The following is a 17,180-nucleotide window of genomic DNA, read 5'->3' on the forward strand; positions in this document are numbered from 1 at the left end:
TAAGTCTGTCTTCTGTAGGATGCCTTTTATGGGCTGGTTGGTCCGAACCTTGATTGTGTGAGCTTGAAAGTACGGGCGAAGTCATCGAGAAGTGAGTATGAGAGCGTAGGCGAACTTTTCTATCTTTTGATAGTTTAGCTCGGCCCCTTGTAGAGCTTTGCTGATGAAGTAGATGGGTTGTTGCCCACTTTTGTCTTCTCTGACTAGTGCTGAAGCTATTGTCCGATTTCCTACCGCGAGGTATAATATGAGTACTTCTCCTTCCCATGGTCGAGTAAGAATGGGTGATTGCCCCAAGAATTTTTTGAAGTCTTGGAAGGCTTGCTCACACTCTGTTGTCCATTCAAACCTCTTTCCTTTTCTTAATGTGGCGTAAAAGGGGAGAGATTTTATGGCTGACCCGGACAGAAACCTGGATAGAGCTGCCAGTCTTCCGTTGAGCTGTTGTACCTCTTTGACGCAGGTCGGACTTTTCATGTCGAGTATAGCCCGGCATTTGTCTGGGTTTGCCTCAATTTCTCTTTGCGTGAGCATGAAGCCCAAAAATTTGCTAGCTTCTACTGCAAAGGTGCATTTTGCAGGATTAAGTCGCATACCATGCTTTCTAATGGTGTCGAACACTTTGGTGAGGTCGGGCAACAAGGATTCCTCACTTTGTGTTTTTACCAGCATATCGTCTACGTAAACCTCCATTAGTTTCCCAATATGGTCTGCAAAGACTTTGTTCATTAATCTTTGGTAAGTAGCTCCTGCGTTCTTGAGCCCGAATGGCATGACGATATAGCAGTAATTTGCTTTTGGAGTTAGGAACGAGGTGTTTTCTTGGTCGGGTGGATACATCGGGATTTGATTGTATCCTGAATAAGCATCCATGAAAGAGAGGTACTTGTATCCGGAAGAAACATCCACTAGAGTGTGTATACTTGGGAGTGGGTAGGGATCTTTTGGGCAGGCTTTATTGAGATCGGTATAGTCAATGCACATTCGCCACTTCCCATTTGACTTTTTTACTAAAACAACGTTGGCTAGCCATAGTGGATATTTAACCTCCCTTATGAATCCTGCCTCCAATAAGGCTTGTACCTGCTCTTCCACAGCTTGGGACCTTTCCGGTCCGAGCTTCCTTCGCTTCTACTGCACTGGCCGAGATCCTGGGTATACCTCCAATTTGTGGCACATAAGTTTAGGATCTATGCCCGGCATGTCTGCGGCCTTCCATGCAAAGAGGTCGGCGTTATCCTTTAGGAACCGTATCAAAGGCTCCTTTAAATCTCCCTTTAAGGTTGCCCCAACATTTGTGGTCTTATCTCGGGCATCGCCGATTTGGACTTCTTCAGTCTCGCCTTCAGGTTGTGGACGAAGTTCCTCGCGAACTCAAACTCTCCCGAGTTTAATAGTGTTGATTTCCTCTCTTTTGGGGTTGCTTTTAAGGTTCAGACTTTCATTGTAATAGCGTCATGCAATTTTTTGGTCTCCTTTTATTGTGGCGATCCCTTCCGAAGTTGGAAACTTCATGCATAGATGTGGAGTCGAAACTACTGCGGTGAGCTGGTTTAGTATTGTCCGACCTATTAGGGCATTGTAAGCTGAACTTACGTCGACTACTATGCAGTCTATGTTGAGTGTCCTTGACTGGGTTTCTTTTCCAAAGGTTGTGTGTAGTGAGATATATCCAAGTGGTTAGATTGGAGTGTCTCTGTTCCGTGGGTTACTTGAAACTGTAGGTCGATCTTTGGTCGAGATTTGCTGTGGGGCCGGAGCTGTCGTGTTTGACTTATCGGGCTTGGTGCTGCTGATCCTTGGTCACTAGAGGGTGGTGGTACCTGCAAGAGACTCTGATGCTTAAGTTAGCATGGGCTTTAAGCAGGTTTTTTAGTAGAATCAGAATATGAGTTATACCTGGGTACTCTAGTGTATTTATAGTAGTGTAGGCTGACCTTTCTAGATAAGATAAGTTAGTTATCTTATCTTTTATCTTTAAGTGAGGTCATCTTATCTTCTGGGGAACCGCCCTTATCTTTCTAGGCTTTAACTGCCTTTAGATTGGGCTGTGTCCCTTCATTTGGGCCTGTTTGGGCCCCCTCTGGTGATTTGGCCAAACTCTTTAAGAAGAGGTCGGGGAGTCCAAACCTGAAGAGGTCGGTCGACTTGTCTTTAATCAGCCCGGGTCATGTAGCTCGACTCAGGGTATGAACAGTGTCCCTGCTTGAGTGTGGTCTTCCTTTTGAGGTCGTGTCTTTTTAGACTTCCATCTCCTTTTGGAAAAGCCGAGCTCGAGCATTCTTTTGTTGATCTCGTTGTAGAACTCCTATTGGCTTGAATGCGAAACGTTCCTTCTTTTAATTACGGTGCGCATTTGGTTTTTTCTTGGAAACGTGCAAAGGTCAAAGACTCATTAACTTTTTACCGTTTCCTTTGTTTCCCTCTTTGTATCTTTCATTTTGAATTTCAAAGCCTCTTCCTTCAGTTTCTTCTTTCACTTTTCTCTTAGACTCCTTGCTGGCGCTTCGTTCTTTTGCTCTCAAATATTTCCATTCTTCGCGCTTCCCTCTTTCTTTGCTCGGAAAGCGATTGTTTGGCGTGGTTTCATCGTTGCTTCGGTCTCTAAGGGTTTATCATCTCCTCTCCACTGCAGGTTGGTTTTTTGTCTTCTCTCTCTTTTACTTTTCACGCCGTTCTTTTTATTGCTTGTGTTTGTTTGGGGATGAAAAAGTTTTGATCTTTGTTTGGATTTGGAAAGTGCGCGCCTTGAGGGTTTCTTTGATTTGTTGCTTGTTTTTGCCCCTTTTACTTGATTTCTTTATGCGTAGATCTTCTTCTGTTTGTATCTTGGAGTAATGGACTGTGAGTTTGAAAAAAAGTTGCATCTTTTTTATGATTTCTGCATGCTTGATGTTCGCTATTTTGCATGGATGGATCGCCGTTTGTCAGAGAAGGCTTGATCTTCTTTTGTGTTTTTAGGGCTTAAACTGCGAGATTTTTCTTTTTCCTGGATCCTTGTTTTGTTATTGCCTCCAAAGGATGCCCCTGGACCTTGGTGTAAGTCCTGGGGTTTCCTTTTACTGCTGTTTCTGAGTCTTTTAACATTCGCATGCTATTGTCCGAGTTATCTCCATACTTTGTCCGAGATGTCTCCTATTTTGTTCGAGCTGTTTGATTAGTAACCTATTTTTCCTTTTTCTCACTGTAGGACTAGTTAATCCATGTCTTCTCGCAAAAATATTGTTGAGATGTCTACCAAGGTCCCAGATGGCATGTCTGACTGGTTGGATTCTCTTGTCTTGATATGTGTTATTGTGGTTGATTCTGAATACTGCGCGCGACTTAGGAATCATCATAGGATTTGTAGTAGTAGAGATCAAGAGAAAAATTACGAGTTGGTAGGGCCTGACCCTGATGAGAGAGTTTGTTTTCCTTCTCTGACTCAGGGGGAACGTCCCTTCTTTTATGCGTATGATTACTTTTTTAGCCAAATGAACATCACCATTCCTTTTACTTCCTTTGAGACCGACCTGTTGTGGTCCTACAACGTAGCTCCTTCTCAACTTCACCCGAACTCGTGGGGCTTCATAAAAATCTTCCAACTATTGTGCCAAGAATTGGATGTCCGACCTTCTCAAACTCTCTTTCTTTACCTTTTTGTTTTGACGAAGCCTGGGGTAGCTAAGAAGAAGGCTTCTTGGATTTCTTTCCGAGCTGTCCAGGGAAAAAAAGTTTTTTCTATGTACGACGAAACTTTTAGGGACTTCAAAAACTATTATTTCAAGGTCCGAGCTGTTGAAGGAGCTCGACCTTTCTTCTTGGAACAGAATAATGAGCCTGCCTTCCCCTTATGTTGGCAAAAGAATGTTGTAGTGTCTAGGTATACTTAGGAAATGCTAGATGAAATCGAGCAGGCTTTTGTGCATGTACTGGAGAAAAATTGAGGGGAGCTTCCCCATTTTGATACGAAGAAGTTTTTAGGGAATCCCTCCCTTCTTCAAGCTGAATTGGGTATCCGCCGATTTCTTTTTTAGCCTTGTCTTTATTATTTTGTTGGTTTTGTCAATCCATCTCTTTCTAATTTGCAATTTTTGGTTTTGCTGCTTTATTTTTCAGAGATGGTGAAGACCACTGATTCCATGAAAGCTTTTAAGAGGGCGAGGAAGGCGACTGCGGCCCAGAACATCTCGGCCAAAGGTTCTGGGGAGGGATCTTCAAGAGTTACTCTGAGGAGGTCGACCTCGGACACCTCTGGGCCGAGGAGAGTCATACCGACCCCCCAGGTTCGCCTGGCTTCTTCTGATCCTCCCCATTCGACCTCTGGTGCTGCCTCTCCTTCTGCTGCTGATCCTCCACCCAAGAAGCAGAAGACAGTTGAAGCCTATAATTTGGATCCCCCTGACTTTGATGCTGTGGGGTTTTTTGATAACCAGATTGCCCCTTATGGCCGACTTTCTATGGACGAAGTGTCCATCCTGCACCACCTGGATTTCATCACCAGTAGTAGTGTTCGGATGGCACACATGGGTGCCGCTTTGTTTCGCTCACTCCAAGACTCTCCCATCCATGTGACGAAGGCTTTTATGCTGGAAGCCAAGGGGTTGAAGGATGAGCTGGACACCAAAGTGGCCAAGTTGGAACTGGATTTAGAGAAAGAGAAATCCAGGGCTGTTGTTGCGGAGGCTGCTGCGAATCTGGCCGAGGAGATGGCCAAGAAGTCGAAGGAGAGTTATACTCGAACTTATGGCGAGTTGCTGGAGACCAGGGAGAGGCTTAACTCAGTCCGTGCTGACTATTCTGAGCTTCAGGGCCATCTGGTGGGCAGCGTGACGGATGCATATGAGAACCTAAAAGCTTAGGTCCGAGTTCTTGCTCCCAAGCTCGACCTGAGTCTTTTTAGTTTGGATAACATCGTTGAAAATGGTAAGATTGTTCCTGCGCTGGATGAAGATGAAGAGGAAGGTCCTCCCCTAGAACCGCCGATCAAAGCTTCTTCTGCCGCGACTTCTTCAACTGCTGCTGCTGAGGTCAGCCACCCCGAGCCCGACCCCGACATCCAAATCTTAAATCGGGGGATGGAACGGTAGATGCGATTCCTATAAAGATCATTCCTCCCTCAACGACCCAGTGTACCGCCGTTGAGGAGACCTTGGATCCCTTGTGACTTTTTATGTATTTGTTTAGCCCGGTTTGTGGGCTTTTGAGCTCTTTTATTTTTTGTAACTTTGCATGGTGTGCTTTCCTTTCCTGACATTTTGGTTGCTTTTCTTAGCAACTTTATTTTGGAAAAACAAAATATATCATTGAACTCTTGAGGTCAACCTTCAGGTGGCCTTTTGAGCTTTTAATGCTTTTTAAAATAATATGAGTGCTGAGACTATTGCCCGACTTCCTACCGCAAGGTATAATATGAGTGCTTCTCCTTCCCGCGGTCGGGTGAGAATGGGTGGTTATCCCAGGAATCTTTTGAAATCCTGGAAAGCTTGCTCGCATTTTGGCATCCATTCGAACTTATTTCCCTTCCTTAGTGTGGCATAGATGGAGAGAGATCTTATGGCTGATCCGGCTAGAAATCTGGACAAGGCTGCCAGTCGTCCGAGCTGTTGTACTTCTTTGACACAGGTCAGGCTTTTCATGTCGAGTATGGCCCGGCACTTGTCTGGGTTTGCTTCGATTCCTCTTTGTGTGAGCATGAAACCCAAAAATTTGTCAGCTTTTACTACGAAGGTGCATTTTGCAGGGTTAAGTCGCATACCGTGCTTTCTTATAGTATTGAACACTTGGGCGAGGTCGGACAATAATGACTCCTCGCTTTGTGTTTTTACTAACATGTCGTCCACATATACCTCCATGAGTTTTCCGATATGGTCTGCAAAGACTTTGTTCATTAACCTTTGATAGGTGGCTCCTGTATTTTTGAGTCCGAATGGCATGACGATGTAACAATAGTTTGCTTTTGGGGTTAAAAATGAGTTTTTTTTCTTGATCGGGTGGATACATTGGGATTTGATTGTATCCCGAATAAGCGTCCATAAACGAGAGGTATTTGTACCCGGAGGAGGCATCCACTAGGGCGTCGATACTTGGGAGTGGATAGAGATCTTTTGGGCAAGCTTTGTTGAGATCGGTGTAGTCGGTGCACATCCGCCACTTCCCATTTGATTTTTTCACCAAGACGACGTTAGCTAGCCATAGTGGGTACTTGACTTCTCTTATGAATCCTGCCTCTAGTAGAGCTCGTACCTGTTCCTCCATAGCTTGGGATCTTTTTGGTTTGAGCTTTCTACGCCTTTGCTGTACTGGCCAAGATCTTGGATATACTGCCAGCTTATGGCTCATTAATTTGGGATCTATGCCCGGCATGTCTGCGGACTTCCACGCGAAGAGGTCGACATTATCTTTTAAAAATTGTATCAGGGACTCCTTTACTTCTTTTTTTAGGATTGTGCCGATATTGGTCATTTTATCTGGGACATCTCTGATCTAGACTTTTTCTATATCGCCTTCAGGTTGTGGACGAAGTTCTTTTCGACCTCGAATTCTCCTAAGTTCGATGGTGTGGATTTCTTCTCCCTTGCCTCTAAGGTTTAGACTTTCGTTGTAACAGCGGCACGCTGTCCTCTGGTCTCCTTTTATCGTAGCGATCCCTTCTGTAGTTGGGAATTTCATGCATAGATGTGGAGTTGAGACTACTGCGGCGAGCTGATTTAGAGTTGTCCGACCTATTAGGGCATTGTAGGCTGAATTCACGTCGACCACGATGTAGTCTATGTTGAGTGTCCTTGATCGATTTCCTTTTCCAAAGGTTGTGTGTAGTGAGATGTATTCAAGTGGTTGGATCGGTGTGTCTCCTAGTCCGAATTAGCTGTTTGGATATGCTTTGAGCTCTTTTTCCTCTAGGCCGAGTTTGTCGAAGGCGGTCTTAAACAAGATATCAGCCGAGCTTCCTTGGTCCACCAATGTACTGTGGAGATTAGCGTTGGCCAATATGATAGTGATGACAACGGGATCGTCGTGTCCTGAGATGATGCCAGCCACATCTTCTTTAGTAAAAGTGATAGTAGGGAGGTCGGGTGTTCCTTCTCTACCCTCGACTTGATATACTTCTTTAAGGTGTCTTTTGCGGGATGATTTGGAAATTTCTCCTCCCACAAATCCTCCATGTATCATGTGGACATGTCTATCCTGGGTACGAGGTGGTCGTTCAGTTCGTCCGACCTCTTCGTCCTTTCTTCTTTTCCTGGGCTCATCTGACTTGCTGGCTAAGTATCGATCTAGTCTCCCCTCTCTCACCAATTTTTCTATGACATTCTTCAAGTCGAAGCACTCGTTCGTAGGATGTCCATAGATTCGATGGTATTCACAATATTCTGTCCGATTTTCGCCTCCTTTTTTGCTTTTAATTGGTCGAAGTGGTGGAATCTTCTTAGTGTGGCATACTTCTCGGTAAACTTCCACAAGAGACACCCGAAGAGGGGTGTAATTGTGGTATTTCTTAATCTTCTCTCCATGTTGATCTTCTTTTTTCTTGGACTCTTTATCTTTATCTCGGGAGGAGTAGGAGAATCCGGATTTTGAGGTCTCTCCTATTCGAGAGTTTTCCTCCATGTTGATGTACTTCTCAACTCATTCCTGCACTTCATTTAGAGATGTGGGATGTCTTTTTGATATGGAGTGATTAAAAGGTCCCTCTCGTAAGCCATTGATGAGGCCCTGATGAGCGGATAATTTATACGCTTTTTGGCATTATTTTTAGGTAGTTTTTAGTATGTTTTAGTTAGTTTTTATTATATTTTTATTAGTTTTTAAATAAAAATCACATTTCTGGACTTTACTATGAGTTTGTGTATTTTTCTGTGATTTCAGGTATTTTCTGGATGAAATTGAGGGACCTGAGCAAAAATCTGATTCAGAGGCTGAAAAAGGACTGTAGATGCTGTTGGATTCTGACCTCTCTGCACTCGAAGTGGATTTTTTGGAGCTACAAAAGCCCAATTGGCGCGCTCTTAATTGTGTTGGAAAGTAGACATCCTGGGCTTTCCAAAAATATATAATAATCTATACTTTGCTCGAGATTTGATGGCCCAAACCGGCGTTCCAAGTCAGCATAAAAATTCTGGCGTCAAAACGCCAGAACTGGCATAAAATCTGGAGTTAAACGCCCAAACTGGCACCAAAGCTGGCGTTTAACTCCAAGAAACATCTCTACATGTGAAAGCTTCAATGCTCAGCCCAAGCACACACCAAGTGGGCCCGGAAGTAGATTTCTGCATCATTTACTCATTTTTGTAAACCCTAGGTTACTAGTTCTCTATAAATAGGACCTTTTGCTATTGTATTTTCATCTTGGAATCTTTGATTAGTCTTATGCTATCTTAGACCTTTTTGGGGGCTGGCCATTCGGCCATGCCTAGACCTTTTGTTCTTATGTATTTTCAACGGTGGAGTTTCTACACACCATAGATTAAGGTGTGGAGCTCTGCTGTTCCTCATGAATTAATGCAAAGTACTATTGTTTTTCTATTCAACTCAAGCCTATTTCTTCTTCAAGATATTCATTCGCACTCAAGAACATGATGAATGTGATGATTATGTGACACTCATCACCATTCTCACCTATGAACACGTGCCTGACAACCACTTCCGTTCTACATGCAAACAAGCTTGAATGTGTATCTCTTGGGTTTCTAATCTAAGATTGGAACCTTCGTGGTATAGGCTAGAATTATTGGAAGCCATTCTTGAGATCCGAAAAGTCTAAACCTTGTCTGTGGTATTCCGAGAAGGATCTGGAAAGGGATGACTATGACGAGCTTCAAACTCACGAGTGTTGGGCGTAGTGACAGACACAAAAGGATCAATGGATCCTATTCCAACATGATCGAGAACCGACAGATGATTAGCCGTGTGGTGACAACGCATTTGGACCATTTTCACTGAGAGGACGGGAGGTAGCCATTGACAACGGTGAAACCCAACATACAGCTTACCATGGAAAGGAGTATGAATGGTTGGATGAAGACAATAGGAAAGCAGAAGTTCAGGAGGAACAAAGCATCTTCATGCGCTTATCTGAAATTCTCACCAATGAATTACATATGTACCTCTATCTTATTTTATGTTCTATTCATCTTTTAATTATCAATTCTCCATAACCTTTTGAATCCGCCTGACTGAGATTTACAAGATGACCATAGCTTGCTTCAAGTCGACAATCTCCGTGGGATTGACCCTTACTCACGTAAGGTTTATTACTTGGACGACCTAGTGCACTTGCTGGTTAGTTGTGCGGAGTTGTGACAAAGAGTTGTGTAAATCATGTTGCTTGTATGCGAAGTTTGTATTCATAGGTTTTGATGAATGACAAACCAACAAACGACATGAAAGACAAACCAACAAACAACTTGAATGAACAAGCATATTGAAAGATCAACCAACATTCAACGTTGAGGAATGAAGAGTTGAAAGCAACACAACAACAACAAGAAACTCAAGTCCACAACATTTGAATACAAGTATAGTGTCTTAGGACTTAGGTAACTTCTTGTTAAGAACCAATTGCTAAATCTCTCAACACACACTCACAAAATGTTTTGATGCACATCTTGCAATTCGATGCTAGCCAAATGGTTTAAAAACTTGTTTTCAAAGGTACAAAAGCATAGGAATTGACTCCAACAAGTTTGAGATCAATCCTAAGCATTTTGAAGTGATTTTAAGCCATTCTTTAAGGTTTGCATCGATGCACACTCATCTTGCATCGATGCAAAGCATGCAACGACTTTTTGCATCGATGCAAAGATGTTTGCATCGATGCAACCTAGCTGAAAATTCAAATTTCAGCTTCAAAGACACATTTGCATCGATGCAAAGTGTTATGCATCGATGCAAATGATTCAAAAACATAAAAAACGGCTAGTTTTAACAAAACGGCTCCATCCCATTAACTCCCCAACGTTTCTAAGGTTTGGGAAGTCTATAAATAGATGGATTGAAGCCTTATTTCATATATGTGAGTATTTGCAAACTATCTTGTTCATATTCTTTCATTCTACACATTTTTAAGGTGTTATAATACACAATTTGAGAGAGCAATATCAATTGGTTCAATAGTGCTAAACTTGTAATCATACACTCTTCTAGAGAGTACTCATTTCATCTCAATAATTCTTTGAGAATTGTTTTCTTGTAACACTTTGTAAATTGGAGTGTGATCTCCAAGGTTGAGTCAAGAGTTATAAACACTATAGTCGGTGAGGATACCAAAGAAGTATACTAAGTACTCAAGGCAAATCTTAGAGGAGGTATCTCTAAGTGGAGTGGGTTAGTATACGAGTGGTGATCATATACCGTGAGGTGTTAGAAACTAAGGACTCGGATTGTAAAAGGTTTTGCGCGAGCACCTTGAAGCTTGGCAATAGTGGAACTTCTCAATAGCGATTGAGAAAGAAAGTGGACGTAGGACAAGGATTGTGCCGAACCACTCTAAATAGCGTTTGCATCTCTCCAAACTCATCTCTTCTATATTATTGTCTTTTACCTTTGAGCAAATAAATTGTGATTGAAAAGTAGCTTCGTAAGTACTTAAGAAATAGCTTAAGTCCGATTGGTGAAAAGCTTGATCAATTTATTTGAGTTGGTGTCTATTGGAAAGTAAAAGCTCCTTATAAATGCTTAGCAATTGAGTTAAGCTCTTGGAAAAATACTAGTACAATAACACTTTTGTATATTGTCTTTAACTTTCGCAAAAAGATTCATTGTTGTTGCAATACTCAATTCACCCCCCCTCTTGAGTAATTGTGCATAGGTTCTACAAGTGGTATCAGAGCTTAACCCTTTGAAAGACTTAACCGTTTAAGGGAAAAGATCATGGCAAGCACAAGCTTTAACAACAACAACACTAGTGAAGGTAACTCAACCGCTAGACCTCCTCTTTTTAGTGGAACAAATTACTCTTATTGGAAAAATAAGATGAGAATTTGGATCCGTTCTCAAGATGTGAGAATTTGGAAAGTGATTGAGAATGGAAATCACATTCCAACAAAGACAACAAGCGCTAAAGAAGGAGAAGTCTCCGTCTTAAAGCAAGTACCGAAAGGAGAAAATGAATATAGTGACGATGATTGGAAGAAAGTGGCAATGAATGATAAAGCCATCAACTTCATTCATTGTGCACTTAACGAGCATGATTATATGAAGATCTCTACATGTGAAACCGCTAAAGAGATTTGGGATAAACTCCAAATCACTTACGAAGGAACCGACTCCGATGACGACGAGGTTGCAAATCTTTGCTTAATGGCAAGCGAAGAAAAGGTTAGTAATGACAACTCCACTTCTTTTAATTTACAAGATGAATATGATGCCTTACTTGAGGTGTACACAAAACTTACACAAGATTATTCTCTCCTAAAGAAAAAGAATATGGATCTTTTAAAACAAAATGAGATGTTGAAAAACGAGAATATCAATCTTGGAAAAGATAAGTGTAGCACAAGTAGTGATCCATACAAATCTTGTAAAATGCATGAAAATGAAATTACAAATCTTAAGAACACTTTAGCTAAGTTCAATGAATCTTCAAAGAACTTAGATAAAATGTTGAAAAACCAAAAGCATGTTCATAATAAGGAAGGTTTAGGTTTTGAAAAAGGAAAATTTAAAAATGCTAAAACTCCTATTAGGCAACCGCAAGCCCAAAAGGCAAGCATGCCTAAAAGGAATGAAGCCTTTAAACATCCTCCTCAACATGCTTCATTTAGAAATTATAATCACAATACATATAGATCAAAAGATGTTGCATTTAGGAAACAACCTAGGCAACCATTTAGAAACATGCATAGGATGCATAATCCAAATGTCATATGTCATTATTGTAATAAAGTAGGTCATATAGCACCCGTATGCTTTACTAGAATTAAACATATAAACTTTCGTAGTCAAGATACGAGATGGGCACCTTATGGGCATTATGCTCATACTAACCATCAAGGACCCAAATTCACTTGGGTACCTAAATCCCAATTTTAATTGTTTTGTAGGTACGTGTTGGAGCTAAGGATACAAATTGGTATGTTGATAGTGGATGCTCCAAACACATGACCGGCGATGAATCAAAGTTCACCGTAATAGAGCCTACAAACGGAGGAAACGTGATCTATGGAGACAACAACACCGGCAAAGTAATCGGCGTTGGAAAAACAAAGAAAAAGATTTAAATGAAGCCTCTACAACAAAGGATAATGTTCAAGTTGAAGAAATTGAACCATCACAAGCACAAATAAATGCACTTCCAAAGGACTGGCGTACTTCAAAGGATCATCCTCTAGACAACGTCATTGGTAATGTTTCGAAAGGGGTAACAACTCGATCCTCTTTTAGAAATTTATTTACATATAGTGCTTTTGTTTCTCAAATTGAACCATCTACCATTGAGTCCGCAATTGATGATGAACATTGGGTTATGGCAATGCAAGAGGAGCTTAACCAATTCAAACGAAATGACGTTTGGGAATTGGTGCCTAAACCAAGTAATCAAACAATTGTCGGAACAAAATGGGTTTTTAGAAATAAACTCGATGAAAATGGTACAATTGTTAGAAACAAAGCTAGATTAGTAGCTAAAGGTTATAATCAAGAGGAAGGCATTGATTATGACGAAACTTATGCTCCCGTAGCTAGATTAGAAGCTATTAGGATGTTACTTGCTTTTGCATCCTCTTATAACTTCAAACTTTATCAAATGGATGTTAAGAGTGCCTTTCTTAATGGTTTCATTCAAGAAGAAGTATATGTTGAACAACCTCCCGGTTTTGAGGATTATGAAAATCCTAATCATGTTTTTAAACTCAAGAAAGCTCTTTATGGTCTTAAACAAGCTCCAAGAGCTTGGTATGAACGTTTGAGCAAGTTTTTAATAGAAAAGGGTTTTAGAAGAGGGAAGGTTGATACAACCTTATTTATCATGATTGAAAACAAAAATATCCTTTTGGTACAAGTTTACGTCGATGACATAATATTTGGTTCAACTAACGAATCACTTTGCAAGTTTTTCTCAAACCTCATGCAAAGTGAATTTGAAATGTCCATGATGGGCGAACTCAACTTCTTCCTTGGTCTTCAAATCAAACAAGGAAAAGAAGGAACTTTCGTTGGCCAAACCAAATATTGCAAGGAATTGCTCAAAAGATTTGGAATGGACAATGCTAAGGCAATGGACACACCAATGAGCACTACTTGCTACCTTGACAAAGATGAACAAGGTAAAAACATAGATGTAAAGAAGTATAGAGGCATGATAGGATCATTGCTTTATCTAACGGCAAGTAGGCCAGATATCATGTTTAGTGTATGCATGTGTGCGAGATACCAAGCTAATCCTAAGGAATCTCACTTAAGTGCGGTGAAAAGGATTATGAAGTATCTCATAGGAACATTAAATGTTGGATTGTGGTATCCGAAAGGATCCACTTGTGATTTGATTGGTTATTCCGATTCCGATTTTGCCGGTTGCAAATTGGATAGGAAAAGCACTAGCGGCACTTGTCACTTGCTAGGAAACTCTCTTATTTCATGGCATAGTAAGAAACAAGTAAGTGTAGCCTTGTCTACCGCCGAAGCCGAGTATGTAGCCGCCGGTAGTTGTTGCGCCCAAATTTTATGGATGAAACAACAACTTGTGGACTATGGACTCATGCTTGATCACATTCCTATCAAATGTGATAATACTAGTGCAATAAATTTAACCAAGAATCCGGTTCAACATTCAAGAACCAAGCATATTGAGATTAGACATCACTTCATAAGAGACCATGTTGAAAAGGGTGATGTGGTTATTGAATTTGTCGAAACTAGTAAACAACTAACGGACATCTTCACTAAACCTTTATGTAAAGAAAGTTTTTTTAACATCCGAAATGAACTTGGTATCTTGGATTCTAATCTAATATGATTTGTTTGAATTCATTGTATTTATATTGCTATTTTTGTATCTCTTACTAACTTAAGCATTGGAGATATCCAATTAGCCATTGTTTTGTAGGTTTATGAGTTGATGAATGAGTGATTAATCTTGAGGTAGATTGAAGAATTTGAAGATTATAAACAATGGAGGATCAACAAATTGAAGTTTATAATAGTTTAAGTGAGTATATACATGATGGAACTCAAAGGATTGAAGTAGAGCATGGTAGGCAACTTGAAGCACTTAATCGTCGTGTGTCTCGTGTAGATCATCGCACGGGTCGCTTGGATCGTCGTATTGATGACTTATATGAGCATTTCGGCATCCACCTACCGTATGAAGAGGATAATGATGATGATGAAGACCAAGATTGATTGTCTCCTCTTCATCAAGTCACTTTTTATTGCTTTATGTTTATTTGATTATATGAATTGTTAAACTAACTCCTAGTAAGCTAAGGATTTCTATTATGGTTTAAATACTTTGATATTTCCTTCATAATTTTGTTTAATGATTAATGCTTGTATGCTTATTTGGTGAATAACTCAAAATAGGATTGGTACCCCTATTTTAAGTTAATGTGCATGCTTTAATATATTTCACTTATTTAGGGGGAATTATGCATGCTTGTTATATATAAAAAGAGGAAATCAAATTCTTTTTGAAAGGGGGAATATCTCATCCTTGAGAGATATTGAACTTAAAAAAATTCATTGTTTTATGCATGCTTCTATGACACATTTCAAAATCCTTTCTTTTTGATAATGTCAAAAGGGGGAAGAGAAGTTTGAGGATATTTGAAATTTTAAACTTTTGAAAAAGAAGAAGTTTAAGGATTTGAAAAGAAGAAATAAGTTTGCGAAACAATTTTTTCAAAAAGACTTCCGCTAAGCAAAAACTTTGATATCTAAATTGTTTTCTTTGATAAACGCCCATTAAGGGAACAAATGCACATATTTAGGGGGAACTCCTGCAAAATTTTTTTTGTGAAGTCTTCTCCAAAGCTTTCTATAAAACAAAGTGCATTATTGTTGCTTTCAAAAATCATTTATAAATGCATATCCTCAAAATTGGTTTGTCATTATCAAAAAGGGGGAAATTGTAAATCATGTTGCTTGTATGCGAAGTTTGTATTCATAGGTTTTGATGAATGACAAACCAACAAACGACATGAAAGACAAACCAACAAACAACTTGAATGAACAAGCATATTGAAAGATCAACCAACATTCAACGTTGAGGAATGAAGAGTTGAAAGCAACACAACAACAACAAGAAACTCAAGTCCACAACATTTGAATACAAGTATAGTGTCTTAGGACTTAGGTAACTTCTTGTTAAGAACCAATTGCTAAATCTCTCAACACACACTCACAAAATGTTTTGATGCACATCTTGCAATTCGATGCTAGCCAAATGGTTTAAAAACTTGTTTTCAAAGGTACAAAAGCATAGGAATTGACTCCAACAAGTTTGAGATCAATCCTAAGCATTTTGAAGTGATTTTAAGCCATTCTTTAAGGTTTGCATCGATGCACACTCATCTTGCATCGATGCAAAGCATGCAACGACTTTTTGCATCGATGCAAAGATGTTTGCATCGATGCAACCTAGCTGAAAATTCAAATTTCAGCTTCAAAAACACATTTGCATCGATGCAAAGTGTTATGCATCGATGCAAATGATTCAAAAACATAAAAAACGGCTAGTTTTAACAAAACGGCTCCATCCCATTAACTCCCCAACGTTTCTAAGGTTTGGGAAGTCTATAAATAGATGGATTGAAGCCTTATTTCATATATGTGAGTATTTGCAAACTATCTTGTTCATATTCTTTCATTCTACACATTTTTAAGGTGTTATAATACACAATTTGAGAGAGCAATATCAATTGGTTCAATAGTGCTAAACTTGTAATCATACACTCTTCTAGAGAGTACTCATTTCATCTCAACAATTCTTTGAGAATTGTTTTCTTGTAACACTTTGTAAATTGGAGTGTGATCTCCAAGGTTGAGTCAAGAGTTATAAACACTATAGTCGGTGAGGATACCAAAGAAGTATACTAAGTACTCAAGGCAAATCTTAGAGGAGGTATCTCTAAGTGGAGTGGGTTAGTATACGAGTGGTGATCATATACCGTGAGGTGTTAGAAACTAAGGACTCGGATTGTAAAAGGTTTTGCGCGAGCACCTTGAAGCTTGGCAATAGTGGAACTTCTCAATAGCGATTGAGAAAGAAAGTGGACGTAGGACAAGGATTGTGCCGAACCACTCTAAATAGCGTTTGCATCTCTCCAAACTCATCTCTTCTATATTATTGTCTTTTACCTTTGAGCAAATAAATTGTGATTGAAAAGTAGCTTCGTAAGTACTTAAGAAATAGCTTAAGTCCGATTGGTGAAAAGCTTGATCAATTTATTTGAGTTGGTGTCTATTGGAAAGTAAAAGCTCCTTATAAATGCTTAGCAATTGAGTTAAGCTCTTGGAAAAATACTAGTACAATAACACTTTTGTATATTGTCTTTAACTTTCGCAAAAAGATTCATTGTTGTTGCAATACTCAATTCACCCCCCCTCTTGAGTAATTGTGCATAGGTTCTACAAGTTGAGATTACAATTGTGCGTACCAAGTTGTTGGCGCCATTAAAGATCACAATTTCGTGCACCAAGTTTTTGCCGCCGTTGCCGGGGATTGTTCGAGTTTGGACAACTGACGGTTCATCTTGTTGCTTAGATTAGGTAACTTTATTTTATTCTTCAGAATTTTTAAGAATGAATTCTAGAGTTTCGGATGATGCTTTTATCATCACAAAAGCTACTTGATTCCTATCAATTTGGCTGTTGTATGTAATGTCTGCTGAAGCTTGGCTAGCCATGTCTAATCTTTTAGACTGAAGCTTTAGACTAACATTTCATGATTCCTGGAATTCTTATTAAAAATTTTGAAATCCTTATTTTTCTTTTTCTGAATAATTTTTGAAAAAAATACAAAAAAAAATTATAAAATTATAAAACTAAAAATATTTTGTGTTTCTTGTTTGAGTCTAGTGTCAATTTTTAAGTTTGGTGTCAATTGCACGTCTTTATTTTTCTTGCATTTTTCGAATATATGCATTATGTTCTTCATTAATCTTCAAGTTGTTCTTGATGATTTCCTTGTTCTGATCTTTAAATTCTCTTGTTTTGTGTGTTTTGTTGTTTCTCATATGTATTCTAAATTTGTTAGTGTCTCT

The sequence above is a fragment of the Arachis hypogaea genome, chromosome 13 (genome assembly GCF_003086295.3).
Source record: "Arachis hypogaea cultivar Tifrunner chromosome 13, arahy.Tifrunner.gnm2.J5K5, whole genome shotgun sequence".
NCBI lineage: Eukaryota > Viridiplantae > Streptophyta > Magnoliopsida > Fabales > Fabaceae > Arachis > Arachis hypogaea.